The sequence below is a fragment of the Lithobates pipiens genome, unplaced genomic scaffold, assembly GCF_037356315.1.
Source record: "Lithobates pipiens isolate NorthernLeopardFrog02 unplaced genomic scaffold, aLitPip1_a1.2 Scaffold_10, whole genome shotgun sequence".
Classification (NCBI taxonomy): domain Eukaryota; kingdom Metazoa; phylum Chordata; class Amphibia; order Anura; family Ranidae; genus Lithobates; species Lithobates pipiens.
This window is the reverse complement of record NW_027507686.1, coordinates 7,941,804-7,960,452: the sequence shown is the minus strand read 5'-3', so window position 1 is coordinate 7,960,452 and position 18,649 is coordinate 7,941,804.

Genomic DNA, 18,649 nt, shown 5'->3' with positions numbered 1-18,649 from the left:
CAATGTAAGGATCATTCTTTTCACTGACCACCAATGTAAGGAACATTCTTCCCACTGATCACCAATGTAAGGAACATTCTTCCCACTGATCACCAATGTAAGGAACATTCTTCCCACTGATCACCAATGTAAGGAACATTCTTCTCACTGATCACCAATGTAAGGAACATTCTTCCCACTGATCACCAATGTAAGGAGCATTCTTCCCACTGATCACCAATGTAAGGAACATTCTTCTCACTGATCACCAATGTAAGGAACATTCTTCTCACTGATCACCAATGTAAGGGACATTCTTCTCACTGATCACCAATGTAAGGATCATTCTTTTCACTGACCACCAATGTAAGGAGCATTCTTCCCACTGACCACCAATGTAAGGAGCATTCTTCCCACTGATCACCAATGTAAGGATCATTCTTTTCACTGACCACCAATGTAAGGAGCATTCTTCCCACTGATCACCAATGTAAGGAGCATTCTTCTCACTGATCACCAATGGAAGGAACATTCTTCTCACTGATCACCAATGTAAGGAACATTCTTCTCACTGATCACCAATGTAAGGAACATTCTTCTCACTGATCACCAATGTAAGGAGCATTCTTCCCACTGATCACCAATGTAAGGATCATTCTTTTCACTGACCACCAATGTAAGGAGCATTCTTCCCACTGACCACCAATGTAAGGAGCATTCTTCCCACTGATCACCAATGTAAGGATCATTCTTTTCACTGACCACCAATGTAAGGAGCATTCTTCCCACTGATCACCAATGTAAGGAGCATTCTTCTCACTGATCACCAATGTAAGGAACATTCTTCCCACTGATCACCAATGTAAGGAACATTCTTCTCACTGACCACCAATGTAAGGAGCATTCTTCCCACTGATCACCAATGTAAGGAACATTCTTCTCACTGACCACCAATGTAAGGAGCATTCTTCCCACTGATCACCAATGTAAGGAGCATTCTTCCCACTGATCACCAATGTAAGGAACATTCTTCTCACTGATCACCAATGTAAGGAACATTTTTCCCACTGATCACCAATGTAAGGAACATTCTTCTCACTGACCACCAATGTAAGGAGCATTCTTCCCACTGATCACCAATGTAAGGAGCATTCTTCCCACTGATCACCAATGTAAGGAACATTCTTCTCACTGATCACCAATGTAAGGAACATTCTTCTCACTGATCACCAATGTAAGGAGCATTCTTCTCACTGATCACCAATGTAAGGAACATTCTTCTCACTGATCACCAATGTAAGGAACATTCTTCCCACTGATCACCAATGTAAGGAACATTCTTCTCACTGATCATCAATGTAAGGAACATTCTTCTCACAGACCACCAATGTAAGGAACATTCTTCTCACTGATCACCAATGTAAGGAACATTCTTCTCACAGACCACCAATGTAAGGAACATTCTTCTCACTGATCACCAATGTAAGGAACATTCTTCTCACTGATCCCCAATGTAAGGAACATTCTTCTCACTGATCACCAATGTAAGGAACATTCTTCTCACTGATCACCAATGTAAGGAACATTCTTCTCACTGATCACCAATGTAAGGAGCATTCTTCCCACTGATCACCAATGTAAGGAGCATTCTTCCCACTGATCACCAATGTAAGGATCATTCTTTTCACTGACCACCAATGTAAGGAACATTCTTCCCACTGATCACCAATGTAAGGAACATTCTTCCCACTGATCACCAATGTAAGGAACATTCTTCCCACTGATCACCAATGTAAGGAACATTCTTCTCACTGATCACCAATGTAAGGAACATTCTTCCCACTGATCACCAATGTAAGGAACATTCTTCCCACTGATCACCAATGTAAGGAACATTCTTCCCACTGATCACCAATGTAAGGAACATTCCTCCCTTTGACCACCAATATAAGGAGCATTCTACCCACTGACCACCAATGTAATGGGCAATTTCCAATTTATCTACCATTAACTGATTTAGTAAAGGGTTCCCCAACAATTTGTGGAAACCTTGCAAAAAGATCTGAACAAATCAACGCGGTGGCTAACTACATGGCAAATGAGGTTTAATGTAGAAAAATGTAAAATAATTAATTTGGGTGGCAAAACTATGAATGCAACCTATACACCGGGGGGAGAACCTCTGGGGGATCTAGGATGGAGAAGGACCTGGGGGTCCTAGTAGATGATGGGCTCAGCAATACCAAGCTGCTGCTAACAAAGCAAACAGAATATTGGCATTAAAAAAGGAATCAACTCCAGAGATAAAATGATAATTCTCCCCTCTACAAGACTCTGGTCCGGCCGCACCTGGAGTATACTGTCCAGTTCTGGGCACCAGTCCTCAGGAAGGATGTACTGGAAATGGAACGACTACAAAGAAGGGCAACAAAGCTAATAAAGGATCTGGAGGATATTAGTTATGAGGAAAGGTTGGGAGCTCTGAACTTATTCTCTCTGGAGAAGAGACGCTTGGGAGGGGATATGATCTCAATGTATAAATACCGGACTGGTGACCCCACAATATATAAATACCGGACTGGTGACCCCACAATAGGGAGAAAACTTTTTTGCAAAAGGGAGTTTAACAAGACTCGTGGACACTCATTAAAATTATAAGAAAAGAGGTTTAACCTTAAACTATGTAGAGGATTCTTTACTGTAAGAGCGGCAAGGATGTGGAATCCCCTTCCACAGGTGGTGGTCTCAGCGGGGGGCATTGGTACTTTCAAGAAACTATTGAATAAGCACCTGAACGACCGCAACATACAGGGATATACAATGTAATTCTGACATATAATCACACACATAGGATGGACTTGATGGACTTGTGTCTTTTTTTGACCTCACCTACTATGTAACACTATGGAACTATGGAACTACTGTATGTAACACTATGGAACTATGTAACACTATGGAACTATGGAACTATGTAACACTATGGAACTATGTAACACTATGGAACTATGTAACACTATGGAACTATGTAACACTATGGAACTATGGAACTATGGAACTATGTAACACTATGGAACTATGGAACTATGTAACACTATGGAACTATGTAACACTATGGAACTATGGAACTATGTAACACTATGGAACTATGTAACACTATAGAACTATGGAACTATGTAACACTATGGAACTATGTAACACTATGGAACTATGGAACTATGTAACACTATGGAACTATGGAACTATGTAACACTATGGAACTATGGAACTATGGAACACTATGGAACTATGTAACACTATGGAACTATGGAACTATGGAACACTATGGAACTATGTAACACTATGGAACTATGTAACACTATGGAACTATGGAACTATGTAACACTATGGAACTATGGAACTATGTAACACTATGGAACTATGTAACACTATGGAACTATGGAACTATGTAACACTATGGAACTATGGAACTATGGAACACTATGGAACTATGTAACACTATGGAACTATGTAACACTATGGAACTATGTAACACTATGGAACTATGGAACTATGGAACACTATGGAACTATGTAACACTATGGAACTATGTAACACTATGGAACTATGGAACTATGTAACACTATGGAACTATGTAACACTATGGAACTATGGAACTATGTAACACTATAGAACAGTGATGGCGAACCTTGGCACTCCTGATGTTTTGAAACTACATTTCCCATGATGCTCCAGTACACTGCAGAGTGCATGAGCATCATGGGAAATGTAGTTCCAAAACATCTGGGGTGCCAAGGTTCGCCATCGCTGCTATAGAACTATGGAACTATGGAACACTATGTAGGGGCTCCTCTGGGGGGTAAAAAGGTTCAGAAAGATTTGGCATAGACATCCAGTATGAACCTCCACTTTGGCTACCCAGGACACCAACCCACCCCCCCCCCCCCCCTGCTGCTGTGAGACCACACCCACCATTTTATTCTGCACTGCCGAGGAATCTAATTGGTTCACAGCTCTGATCCGCAGCTTTAAAGAAAGCTGACATAAAGACAGATTTGAGTGTTACCTGTACTTAATAACAATATTTTTTTATTTCAATCGACTTACTATTCTTTCACGAACGTCTAACCGTATTAAATATCACCTTTATATCTGACGGGCGTTGGGCTTTGAAGCTGTCTGTGCTTTGCAAACATAACAAAAGAATAAAAAAAAATGTAACAATATAAATCTTGCAAGGAATTAAAATGACAAGTATGAAGTCATTTTTAAAATAAGATTAAAAAATAAAATAAAAAATGTCCTATCGATAGCGAGAACCTAAAATAGATTTGTTAATATCATAACTCATTTTAATTTTAATCCCAGCCAAAAGAGTGGTTGGCGCCGGCCAATATTGCGGGTGATTGGATAAGCATCAATGAATGACAGGCGGCTTATCGGAGGCAGCAATATCTCGCAGACTGCCCTGTCACTTATCCGAAATCGTTGGTGTCTTATCTGACTTGTCGGCGCCGTACATCCAAGCACCTCTTATGATTGCGCCGCGCTGACTGACAGCGATGTAATTTACAATTACTCTACATACATCAGGTCAGTGAACATCTCGAAATACACTTACCTGAGCAGGAATATCCTCATTAAACGCGACTTTCTCCGCTTGTCAATAACTCTTGTTGGGTTTGGGAAATATTGATGTTTCCATATTCGCCGCGGTCGCTGTAATAACGGTCTAAAGGAAAAGAGAAGAATTAACAGCTATTGATTAAGTAGACCCAATCGCTAAAAACTCACGTACGCTTTGACATAGTAAATTCATTTTTCTTTTTATTAAATCCGAGACTTCAGTTAAAGTCATAATAAAGGATCGTTTTTTTATTTTTATTTTAAATAACAAACATGTCATACTTACCTCCACTGTGCGGCTCGTTTTGCACAGAGTGGCCCCCGAACATCCATCTCTGGGGTCCCTCGGCGGTTCTATCAGCCAGGGGCGGACTGACAACTAATGGGGCCCCCGGGCAATAGGAGATTATGCGGGCCCGGGCAATAGGAGAATATGCGGGCCCGGGCAATAGGAGATTATGGGGCCCCCGGGCAATAGGAGATTATGGAGCCCCTGGGCAATAGGAGATTATGGGGCCCCTGGGCAATAGGAGATTATGGGGCCTCCAGGCAATAGATTATGGGGCCACACAGTATACACACACACACACACACAATATACACACACAGTATACACATACACACACACATACAGTATACACACACACAATATACACACACAGTATACACATACACACACACATACAGTATACACACACAATATACACACACAGAATACACATACACACACACATACAGTATACACACACACAATATACACACACAGTATACACATACACACACACATACAGTATACACACACACAATATACACATACACACACACATACAGTATACACACACACACACAATATACACACACAGTATACACATACACACACATACAGTATACACACACACACACACAATATACACACATGGTATACACATACACATACACATACTGAAAAGGTACTGGAGAGGCGGTGGAGCTATAACCTTGTGATTTTTAAAAAAACACAGATTTTTACATACTGTCCGTGGTTTTATTGAGGATGGCAACCCTGATGGGGCCCCTTAGTGGCATGGGGCCCTCGGGCAGTGCCCGAGTTCTCAAATGGTCAGTCCGCCCCTGCTCTCGGCTCCTCCCAAGGCGGGAAGCGCTCTCCCAAGTGGGTTACCTATGGGGGTCCATAAACACGAAATACAGGACTCTGCCCCGCCCCCCCCCCACGCTTGCATCACTGGATTTGATTGACAGCAGCAGGAGCCAATGGCTGTGCTGCTATCAATCTATCCAATCGAGAGAACCTGTGGAGAGAAGGACGGCAGGGACACGGCGACGGAAATTCGGGGCTCAGGAAAGTAAAACGGGGGGGAGCGGTGACTGCAAGGTGTTTTTTCCACTTAATTCATAGGATGAATTAAGGTGAGAAAACACAAGGGTTTACAACCCCTTTAGCCACTTCACCCCCGGAAGATTTTACCCCCCTTCCTGACCAGAGCACTTTTTGCAATTTGGCACTGCTTCGCTTTAACTAACAATTGCGCGGTCGTGCGACGTGGCGCCCAAACAAAATTGACGTCCTTTTTTCCTAGAGCTTTCTTTTGGTGGTATTTGATCACCTCTGCGGTTTTTATTTTTTGCACTATAAACAAAAATAGAGCGACAATTTTGAAAAAAAAAATGCATTATTTTTTACATTTTGCTATAATAAATAAACCCCTAAAAAATATATAAAAATGATTTTTTTCCTCAGTTTTGGCCGATACGTATTCTTCTACATATTTTTGTTTAATAAAAATCGCAATAAGCGTTTATTGATTGGTTTGTGCAAAAGTTATAGCATCTACAAAATAGGGGATAGTTTTATGCCATTTTTATTCATTTTATTAATGAATTATTATTATTTTTACTAGTAATGGCGGCAATCAGCAATTTTTATCATGACTGCAACATTATGGCGGATACATCGGACATTTTTGACCCATTTTTGGGACCATTGGCATTTATACAGCAATCAGTGCTATACAAATGCACAGATTCCTGTGTAAATGATACTGGCAGTGAAGGATTTAACCAGTAAGGGGCAGTGTAGGGGTTAGGTGTGTCCTGAGGCTTGTTTCTAACGGTGGGGGGGTGTGGCTACATGTGAAACGTCACTGATATCTGCTCCCGATCACAGGGAGCAGAGATCAGTGACACTGTCACTAGGCAGAATGGGGAGACGCTTGTTTAACATTAGCATCTCCCCGTTCTTTCTCCCCGTGAGGCGATAGCGGGTATCCCCGTGTCGATCGAGTCCGCGGGACCTGCGACCCGACTCACAGAGTATGCAATGGGAGCGCACGCTGGCCTCCTCTTAAAGGGTCATGTATAGGTACGTAATTCTGCCTGTACAAGCCCTTCTGTCTACATATTTCGGCGTGAGGCGGTCAGCAAGCGGTTATAGTGTTACTAAACCCACAACAGTAAAATCAGTCTGTATCAGACATGAGCGCCGCCAATAAATTTGTTTTCGTTTTGTTCCATTTTGTTAGCCATTAATTCGTATTTCGTAATTTGTGTCCGAAATTCAATTGGGAATTCATGTGAAATAAGAATCTTTGTTAGGTTCGTTAACTTATCGTAACAATTACAAACGTTCCTTATGGTGAATTTATCATTATGAGGGGCTCCCACCATCCCTATGCTGTGCTCATTATGAGGGGCTCCCACCATCCCTGTGCTGTGCTCATTATGAGGGGCTCCCACCATCCCTGTGCTGTGCTCATTATGAGGGGCTCCCACCATCCCTGTGCTGTGCTCAATTATGAGGGGCTCCCTCCAACCCCGTGCTGTGCTCATTATGAGGGGCTCCCACCATCCCTGTGCTGTGATCATTATGAGGGGCTCCCACCATCCCTGTGATGTGCTCATTATGAGGGGCTCCCACCATCCCTGTGCTGTGCCCATTATGAGGGGCTCCCACCATCCCTGTTTTGTGCTCATTATGAGGGTCTCCCACCATCCCTGTGTTGTGCCCATTATGAGGGGCTCTCACCATCCCTGTGCTGTGCTCATTATGAGGGGCTCCTACCATCCTTGTGCTATGCCCATTATGAGGGGCTCCCACCATCCCTGTGCTGTGCCCATTATGAGGGGCTCCCACCATCCCTGTGCTGTGCTCACTTCCTCCTGGGGCTGTACCCCTGGTGTGCTCATTATGAGGGGCTCCCACCATCCTTGTGCTATGCCCATTATGAGGGGCTCCCACCATCCCTGTGCTGTGCCCATTATGAGGGGCTCCCACCATCCCTGTGCTGTGCTCATTATGAGGGGCTCCCACCATCCTTGTGCTGTGCCCATTATGAGGGGCTCCCACCATCCCTTTGCTGTGCTCACTTCCTCCTGGGGCTGTACCCCTGGTGTGCTCATTATGAGGGGCTCCCACCATCCCTGTGCTGTGCTCATTATGAGGGGCTCCCACCATCCATGTGCTGTGTTAACTTCCTTGGTTTTTAACTTCATCATAGCGAATAATCGTAATTAACGAAAAAATTCTTATTTTGTCCGATTCTGAATCTCCCATCGACTACCAGTATCAGTCTCTCCCACTCCCATATTAAAAAAGGTTGTTTGCCCAACCCCCACTCAGCGGAAGAAGAAAACCTCTGATTGGTCAACAAAACACCCGTCACATTTCCGTTGTAACGGAATTTGGATCTGAAATTCATCAACGAAACTTTGGATTTTGTATACAATTCGGAAGCATAGAAATGTGTATTTCAGATGCTTCTGAATGTACGAATTTTCTGAAATTCGTACGAATTTTTGATTCGTACAAAACCAATCGCACATGTCTAGTCTGTATACGCAGTAAAGCATGCATGTTATACTCCCTGTGGAACCTAAGGGGTTAACCCTCATGTTAGCCATAAACATGTTGGAACGTGCCACGTTTCTATGTAGGAACTTCAGTTCACGGGGTGCCACTAAAGAATAAGGGCACAAATACAAATGCAAAGTGGCGGTGTGATGATGTTTGCTAAATAGTTAGGAAAACCCTATTAATTAGTGATGACTACATCAAAGAACACGGCTATTTAACCACATGAACATGCAAAAATAATATTTAGTAGAACCCCTACAGCCCTACAGATATCTAAATCTCAGGAGATCCGAAGACTAATTGGGGTATATAATTACCAGAAACACAAACTAATGGAATATGGTGGAAAGGCCACAGAAAAACAGCAGAAAGACTATGAGAAACCAGCAAAACAGGAAAGCAGCAAGAAATAAAATAATAATTAAAAAAAACACGCAGAAAAACGCAAGAAAACCCCACAAAACATCAATTTAAACATAAAAAATGTATATATGAAAAAATGTATCCTCAATTAAGAGTTAATCGTAATAATATGAGACATCCCACTCAAAAGTGAATCCTGCTGGTTTCCTGGCATTGAGGGAAAAAATATAGTAAACTTCCCTGTTTGCAAAGCGCTCTAAATCTATCGCCTCCCCTGGGGGGTGTCACTAGAGCTTCAATCCCCTGAATAAATAAACTGGAGACATCCTTGTTATGGACTATGTTCCAATGTTTGGCTTCATTCGTGGAGTGGTTTCTTCTCAATGTCTCTTAAATGGTCATAGAGATGATCCCTCAGAGCTGTCACTGGTGACCAGAGCTCTCCTAACCAGAGCTGTCACTGGTGACCAGAGCTCTCCTAACCAGAGCTGTCACTGGTGACCAGAGCTATCCTAACCAGAGCTGTCACGGGTGACCAGAGCTCTCCTAACCAGAGCTGTCACTGGTGACCAGCGCTCTCCTAACCAGAGCTGTCACTGGTGACCAGAGCTCTCCTAACCAGAGCTGTCACTGGTGACCATAGATCTCCTAACCAGAGCGCTCACTGGTGACCAGAGCTCTCCTAACCAGAGCTGTCACTGGTGACCAGAGCTCTCCTAACCAGAGCTGTCACTGGTGACCAGAGCTCTCCTAACCAGAGCTGTTACTGGTGACCAGAGCTCTCCTAACCAGAGCTGTCACTGGTGACCAGAGCTCTCCTAACCAGAGCTGTTACTGGTGACCATAGATCTCCTAACCAGAGCTGTCACTGGTGACCAGAGCTCTCCTAACCAGAGCTGTCACTGGTGACCATAGATCTCCTAACCAGAGCGCTCACTGGTGACCAGAGCTCTCCTAACCAGAGCGCTCACTGGTGACCAGAGCTCTCCTAACCAGAGCTGTCACTGGTGACCAGAGCTCTCCTAACCAGAGCTGTCACTGGTGACCAGAGCTATCCTAACCAGAGCTGTCACGGGTGACCAGAGCTCTCCTAACCAGAGCTGTCACTGGTGACCAGAGCTCTCCTAACCAGAGCTCTCACTGGTGACCAGAGCTCTCCTAACCAGAGCTGTCACTGGTGACCAGAGCTCTCCTAACCAGAGCTGTCACTGGTGACCAGAGCTCTCCTAACCAGAGCTGTCACTGGTGACCAGAGCTCTCCTAACCAGAGCTGTCACTGGTGACCAGAGGTCTCCCAACCAGAGCTCTCGCTGGTGACCAGACTGGGCGATAAAAATCTGCCTAGCGTTGGAACACTGCGAGAAACGGTTTTGATGCCTCTAGAAAGTACCTGAGTGTAAATAGGATCATTAAAGTGGTTGTAAACCCTTACAGACCACTTTTACCTACAGGTAAGCCTAGATTAAGGCTTACCTGTAGGTGCAAGAAATATCTGATACATGGTTTAGGAGATATTTGCAAAAGACAGGCACCGATGTCTACGGCACATGCACCGTAGACAACAGCGCGCAGGTGCACTGAGCATGCCATTTATAACGGCAATCATGCCATTAGTGGCGGCTCACGCACCCATGCGTGGGAGTGACATCATCGCGGCTTCGGCCAATCACAGCGCGGGAGCCGCGATACCCGGAAGGAAGATGGATGCTTCGTGGAAGAGGGGACAGCGGTGCCATTGCAGGCTCCTCTGTCAGGTAAGTGATGCATAGTAGCCCATTATGCTTTACCTTTGCAGGGAAACAAAGCGTTTACTTCCTCTTTAAACCAAACAGGAAGATATTTATTAACTGTGTTTCTTATTTTGTTAAATTCTATACTGAATGGGGTGGAGAACATCGGAATACTGACTGTAGAAGACGAGGGATGCCCCCTAAGTACTCGCTACAACGCGTGTCAGCAAAGCTTTCCTGGGAATTTCGCCAGCTATGTGTAGTGCTCAATCCAAAATCGCCTCGGAATTATCTTTGTGTTTAAATCTGCAAACCATTTCTGTGGCCTCCCAGGCGAAATCGGTGTCCTTACTGCACACAAGATTCAATCGGAGGAATTGGATGACCGGTATGTCCCCGATAGTGTGCCTTGGATGGCTAGAATCCGCCCCAGCAGAGCATTACCGGCGGATGGTTTCGTATATAAACCAGTGACAATGGTGTTGCCCTCCCCAGACAAACATCAAGAAACTCGATGGATCTGGCATGGGAATGGCCCGTAAATTTTAGACCATTAGTTCATTGTCATTCAAGAAGTTAGGCCATATATCAATATCTATTTGCTGATTGGACACAATGAATGGCAGATCGTCTATGTAACGACAATAGAACGCGGCGGGGGCTACCATGTCCAAAGATGTGGGTCCTCTCCCACCACCCCATATGGGTGCTAGCACAACTCGTCATGCTGAATATGTGTAGGTAGGTGCGGTCTACTTTCTCCACTGCAAGTGGCACTCTTCCACAGTGGCACGATTGTTGGAGAGGAAGTCAAGTGGAACAAGGTTCCTCTATGGCAGGGATCTGCAATTAGCGGACCTCCAGGTGTTGCAAAACTACAAGTCCCATCATGCCTCTGCCTCTGGGTGTCATGCTTGGGGCTGTCAGTCTTGCTATGCCTCATGGGACTTGTAGTTCTGCAACAGCTGGAGGTCCACTAATTGCATATCCCTGCTCTATGGTTTCCTGGGTCACTGGGAAAGCCATCTTGGGTCAAGCAGAGCCTATTTAAGGCCTACTTAAAGCGGTAGTCTGCCGGGAGTCCTGCCGTTTTTTTTTTTTTTAAAGCCAGCAGCTACAAATACTGCAGCTGCTGACTTTTAAAATAGTGACACTTACCCGCCCAGCGCGCCCGCGATGTAGGCACCCGAAGCCGATCTCTCGAACATCTCTCGGGTGCTGCCGCCACCATCTTGGGTATGGGAATCAGGAAGTACAGCCTTTCAGCTTCATTTCCCGGTTCCCTACTGCGCATGCGCGAGTCGCGCTGCGCAATAAGGATGGTCCCCGCTGTCTCTGGGATCCGTGTGTTTCCCAGCAGGCAGCGGGGGACTTTCGGAAAGGGGCGTAGATTCTGCGGAAAGGGGCGTACCTTCTGCAGAATCTACGCCGGAAGTGGGTGCAGATACCTGTACTGTACAGGTACCTGCACCCCCCTCCCCCCTGAAAGGTGCCAATTGTGGCGCCGGAGGGGGGGAGGATTCCAACGAGCGGAAGGTCCATTTTAGGGTGGACCTCCGCTTTAAGGAACTGGAGAGAGTGCAGAGAAGGGCAACCAAACTGATAAGAGGCATGGAGGAGCTCAGCTATGAGGAAAGATTAAAGGAACTGAATGTATTCTCTTTTAAGAGGAGGAGATTAAGGGGGGATATGATCAACATGTATAAATACATAAGTGGTCCATATAGTGAACTTGGTGTTGAGTTATTCACTTTAAGGTCATCACAGAGGACAAGGGGGTACTCTTTATGTCTGGAGAAAAAGAGATGTCATCTCCAAATATGGAAAGGTTTCTTCACAGTAAGAGCTGTAAAAAATGTGGAATAGACTCCTTCAAAAGTTGGTTCTGGCCAGTTTGGTGGATTGCTTTACCACTTGACATCCGCACTATAGTTTAAAGATGGCTACAGTGCAGACCTCAAATCGTCCATGTACGGCGCTTGCGCCTGCGACAGCGGTGGCTGTCTTCGGGTAAATATCTCCTAAACTGTATAGGTTTAGGAGATATTTCTTGGACCTACAGGTAAGCCTTAATCTAGGCTTACCTGTAGGTCAAAGTGGTTTGTAAGGGTTTACAACCACTTTAAAAAAAACATCCTCTAGATCAATATTTCTCAACTCCAGTCCTCAAGTACCCCAACGGGTAATGTTTTCAGGCTTTCCATTATTTTGCACAGGTGATTTTATCAGTTTCACTGCCTTAGTAAATACCACAGCCCTTTCATCTGAGGGAAATCCTGAAAACATGACCTGTTGCAGGTACTCGAGGACTGGAGTTGAGAAACATTGCCCTAGATTGCCGAGACAGAAAGAATGAACTGTTGCTGCGTGCCTCATTGCCTCTGCACTAATCTTGGGAAAGAACCAGTTAAATTAAAGTGGCTTCTTGAGGGGGTAGAGCTAAAATTAATGATAACAGCCGGCACGGGCAGAGAACACAGGAAGGTACCAGCTCACTGGATTTCTGTCAGGGTCAAGGGGTATTTGTTGCTCTTATCAAACAGATATAACATAATGCTTTCAATAGCATATTAAACAGATCAAAGGGGAGTAAAAGAGAAAACTTCATTGTTGGGGTTTTACAGATACTTTAAGTGGTTCTTCAATGACATTTGGTAGCATTGCCTATTCACAAGCAAACACAAAGAGGACTTGCTCATTGCCACAGTTATCAAGAGGTTGCAAGATACAATCAAATATGGTTTAATTTTAGAACGAAGATTTAATTTAACACTCATGGCAGACTCTTCAAGCATTTTCAATGCCCAAATGACAATGTCATTGAGCAGCGATTAGTTCCCTTAGACGATATTTTGATGGTTGCGCTCCCAGAAGAACGCCATACGTGTTAGAAGATTAATTATACACATGAATAAACTAGTTTAAGCTTGGTAGCAAGAGCTGCTCTTAAATGCATCATCATGCCAGCTAATTAAAAATAATCTCCTTTTAAAGGAACGTTTCACATATTGTTAAATGGAATTATGGGTTCTTGTACATGGAACGAGTCAGAGGATAAGGGATTTCCAGGCTGTTAAAGTTGACTGTTCCCCCAGCTGCAATAAACTTGAAGCATTTGTTTTCTGCGCTGAAAAAAAAAAAAAAAAAACTTTTTCTCCTACTGGGTGCAATGGTCCAGGAATCCAATCGAGCCAATATGGCTGCTTTAGTCAAGGTCTTTGGGTTCCAATCTCATTGCGGTTACTTTCGCTGGCAGAAAAATCAGGGTTTTTTTTTTTGCTTTGCCCTAATTTCTGCAAAAATTTAGACATTTTGGCACAGTTTTTCCATTTACCAAATGCATTTCAGTAACACAGGAGGCAAAATGAAGGTAGTTTTTGATGGTTTCACCAGGCTTTAAATGGCTGCTATGGGTTAGGGAAACTCCCATTGGAAACCTGTATCTGTTCTTGTGCCACAAAGTGCACAAATGGTGTCCCTAATGCCAATGTTTACCTTATAGGTAACCATAACCCTAGTGGTAACCAACATTTCCTCTGCCATGGGAGCTGGAAGACATCATGGGAGATGACTAATGCCGCGTACACGCGACCGGACTTTTTGACAGCAAAGGTCCGACGGTCGGTCAGTCGGACAATTCGATCTTGTGTGGGCTCCATCGGACCTTTGCTTGGCAAAAATCTGGCGGACTTTAGAAATAGAACATGTTTTAAATTTTTCCACCGGAACTCCGCCAGACCGAGAAAAATCCGTTCGTCTGTATGCTAGTCGGACGGACAAAAAACGACGCTAGGGCAGCTATTGGCTACTGGCTATGAACTTTCTTATTCTAGTCCGGTCGTACGTCATCACGTTCGAATCCATCGGACTTTGGTGTGATTGTGTGTGGCCAAGTCCGTTCATTCTGAAAGTCCATCGGAACTCCGCCGAAAGTCCGTCAGAAAGACCATCAGACCTAGTCCCTCGAAAAGTCTGGTTGTGTGTACGCGGCATTAGGCCCGCAAAGGGCAGACGTTGGGATTTATTTGTAACTTTTATTCATGACCAATCTAGAGTGTTCGTGTCAGGAACATCCTGGCCATAGCGCAGCTGAAGCTCCCGAGGCACATGCAAATGCGGGTTTGCAGGTGCGGGTTTGCTGGTGCCTGTCTTAGCCCCTGTACACACGGTCGGAGATTTCCACAACCAAATCCGTCGGATTTTGCCCGTCGGATTTTGTCCGTCGGATCTTGTCCGAAACTGTTGCATACACACGGTCGGACAAAGTTGGCAAAAAAATCCGATCTTTCAGAACGTGATGACGTAATTTCGTTACGATGGGACTACATTCAGGCTAGTAGCCAATAGCTTTGATGTAGGAATTTGATCTGAGCATGCATGGCACTTGGTCCGATCAAAATTCTCTACACATGATCGGAGTATGTCCGAACGGCCCAGTTGGTCGGGAAATATTTCCAAGATGTTGGAAAATTGGGTCCGACGGATATTCCAACGGAATCAGTCCGATGCAGACCACACACAGTCGGATTATCCGACGACACGGTCTGATAGGACACATTCCGACGAATTCTCCGACCGTGTGTACAAGGGCTAACTGTGCTTAGGCGAATGCATGCACATGCAAACACACACACCTATACGCATGCGCGTACGCATTAGCCATTAACACTGGTGCCAAGTGGCTTATATAATTGCAGCAGCTGCTCTAGTCCATTGCTGAGAGTAAAAAACAGGCGCCAAGTGCAGTTTGAAAGTAGATTTAATTTCACAAATAGAAATGGGTACTCACAAGGGTAAAGTAGTAACAGGCATTTAGGCACAATTTGCCAAACATCCGTGAAGTAGGTGCAACCGTGGAGCTGCTTTCTGGGGACTCAGAGCGGGCTGCGCCGGTGATTGCTGACGCTTCCTGGGTCTGGAACACACACAGAGGGAGCAGAAGGATGCTGTCACTTCCAGGTGGAGGAGAACCAATAGGCTCTTGGTTCTCATCCACCCGGAAGTGACGGCATCACTCGGCTCCTTCTGTGTTTTGCCCATTGAAATTAATGCAGTCGCTGCAGTTAAAAGCGCCAGCGATGGTAAAGAGGCTGTAAAAATATGGGCGCTTTACTGCCGACGCCGCCGATGCCCCAGTGTGAAAGCAGCCTAATGCCTCTTAGCCCTTGTACACACGGTCGGACATTCCGACAACCAAATCCGTTGGATTTTGTCCGAAACTGTTGCATACACACGGTCGGACAAAGTTGTTGGAAAATCCGATCGTTCAGAACGTGATGACGTTATTTCGTTACGATGGGACTACGTTCAGGCTAGTAGCCAATAGCTTTGGTGTAGGAATTTGATCTGAGCATGTGTGGCACTTTGTCCGATCGGAATTCTCTACACATGATCGGAGTATGTCCGATCGGAGCATTTTGTCGGAAAATTTTACCAACAAGTTGGAAAACTTGGTCCGTCGGATACACCGATGGAAACAGTCCGATGGAGACCACACACAGTCGGAATATCCGACAAAACGGTCCGATCGGACACATTCCGTCTGAATCTCCGACCGTGTGTACAAGGGCTTACACACGATCGGACTTTCCGCCAACAAAACCGTGGATTTTTGTTCGAAGGTTGTTGGCTCCAACTTGTCTTGCATACAAACGGTCACACAAATGTTGGCATCAATTCCGAACGTGGGAACGCGCTGACGTACAAGACATACGACGAGCCAAGAAAAAAGGAAGTTCAATAGCCAGCGCGGCTCCTTCTTCTTGATTCCGAGCATGTGTGGCACTTTTGTGCGACGGACTTGTGTGCACACGATCGGACTTTCCGACAGCAAATTTTTGTTGGCGGAAAATTTGAGAACCTGCTAGCCAACATTTGTTGGCGGAAAGTCCGACAGCAAATGTTCGATGGAGCGTACACACGGTCGGACTTTCCAACAACAAGCTCACACCCAACATTTCCCGTCTGAAAATCCGACCGTGTGTACGCGGCATAAGACTTTTTTGCTGCAAACTACATGAATTGGTAAGATCTATACAGGAGATTTCTAGTAGTTCAATCCTGCTGCTAAAATCGCTTTTGGGATAAATGCTAGATGTGATCAAAGTCTTTACCAAGTAACTATAGACATGTTAGTTTAACTTCTATAGTCGGGAAAATGCTGGAGAGTTTAATAAAAAGACCACATAGATGAGTTCTTGCTGGGAAAAAAAATATTTTAAGCCACAGACAGCATGGATTCATGAAAGACAGAAGTTGTCAAACAAACCCGATTTCTTTTTATGAGGATGTAAGTAAAACCTTGGACAGAGGGGTGGCGGATTTTGCAAAAGCGTTTTCGATAAAGTTCCCCACACACGGCTCATCTGTAAAGTCTACAGGCTTGGAAATATCAGTTTGTAAAAGACAGAATTCAGAGAGTAGTGGTTAATGATTCTTATGCCTTGTACACACGGTCAGCAGGGCAGGACTTAGGGTGGTGGGGGCCCCTGGGCTTGAGTCATTTTCGGGCCCTACCTTCCATACATTATCGGATTTATCGGTGTATAACATGCAGCGGCGTATAACACGCACCCGAAGTTTAGGAGGGGATTTTAAGGAAAAAAACTTACATTTAAATGCCCATCAATGCACCCTTATCAGTGTCCATCTGCAGCCTTGTCCATCCATCTGCAGCCTTGCCCATCCATCTGCAGCCTTGTTCAGTGTCATTGCAGCCTTGTCAGTGTAGCCTTGTCATTTGCAGCCTTGCCCCAGTGTAATTTGTAGCCTTGTCATTGCAGTCTTGACATTTAAAAATGGCGTCGCCGAGATACATCTTGGCAGGTCTCGGGTCCTCTTGGCGGCTCTCGGGTCCTGCCGCAGTCCCGAGCGGAGCAGAGAGTATCCGAGTGTACTCGGCTTGGCTCACCTTCACACCCAGTCCCTGTGTTATGTCCATCATAAGGCGGCCTGGGTGTGACTGTGAGTGGAGCTGAGCTGAGTACACTAAGCTATGTATCTCGGCAGGGCCCCCTATTTGGCGGGGCCCATGGGCTTGAGCCCAGTCAAGCCCAATGGTAAGTCCTGCCCTGACGGTCGGACATTCCAACCACAAAATCTGTCGGATTTTTTCAGACGGATTTTGTCCGAAACTGGTGTTGCATACACACGGTCGGACAAAGTTGCGTTCATTGCGTACGACTGGACTACATAGAGGCTAGTAGCCAATAGCTTTGGTCTCATAATTTGATCTGAGCATGCGTGCCACTTTGTCCGTCGGAATTCTCTACAAATGATCGGAAAAAAAGTCTGATCAGATTTTTTTGTTGGAAAATTTTAGATCCTGCTCTCAAATTTTTTCCGTCTGAATTTCCGATGGAAAAAGTCCGATAGAGCCCACACACGATTGGATTTTCCAGCAATATAATCCGATCGGACCTTTTCCGTCTGAATTTCCGACCGTGTGTACAGGGAATTACTCTGAATGGTATAAGGTTATCAGTGGTGTACCCAAGGTTCAGTGCTGGGACCCCTACTTTTTTAATACCTTTATAAATGATATTAGGTCTGGGATTAAAAGTAACATTTCTGTCTTTGCAGACACCAAGCTATGCAGTGGAAAAACTTACAAGACAACTTCAATGCTCCGTCTAATTGGACATCTGTGTGGCAAATTAGGTTTTTTGTTGATAAATGTAAAGTTATGCACTTGGCGGCTTAGAATTTGCATGCATTATACATGCTGGGGGGGGGGGGGGGTACAACTGGGGAATCCATAGTGGAGAAGGATCTGGAGGGATCCATAGTGGAGAAGGATCTGGAGGGATCCATAGTGGAGAAGGATCTGGAGGGATCCATAGTGGAGAAGGATCTGGGGGTTTTGGTGGATCAAAAACTCAATAATAGCATGCAATGCCAAGATGCTGTTTCCAAAGCAAGCAAAGTCCTTTCTTGTATTAAGAGAAGTATGTACTCCAGAGAGAGAGATATCGTTTTGCCCCTGTACATATCATTAGTAAGACCTCATCTGGAATATGCAGTTCAGTTTTGGGCACCAGTTCTCAAAAAGGATATCAGGGCGATGGGGTCTCCTCTCCAGCTCCTCCTCTCCATGGTCAGATGA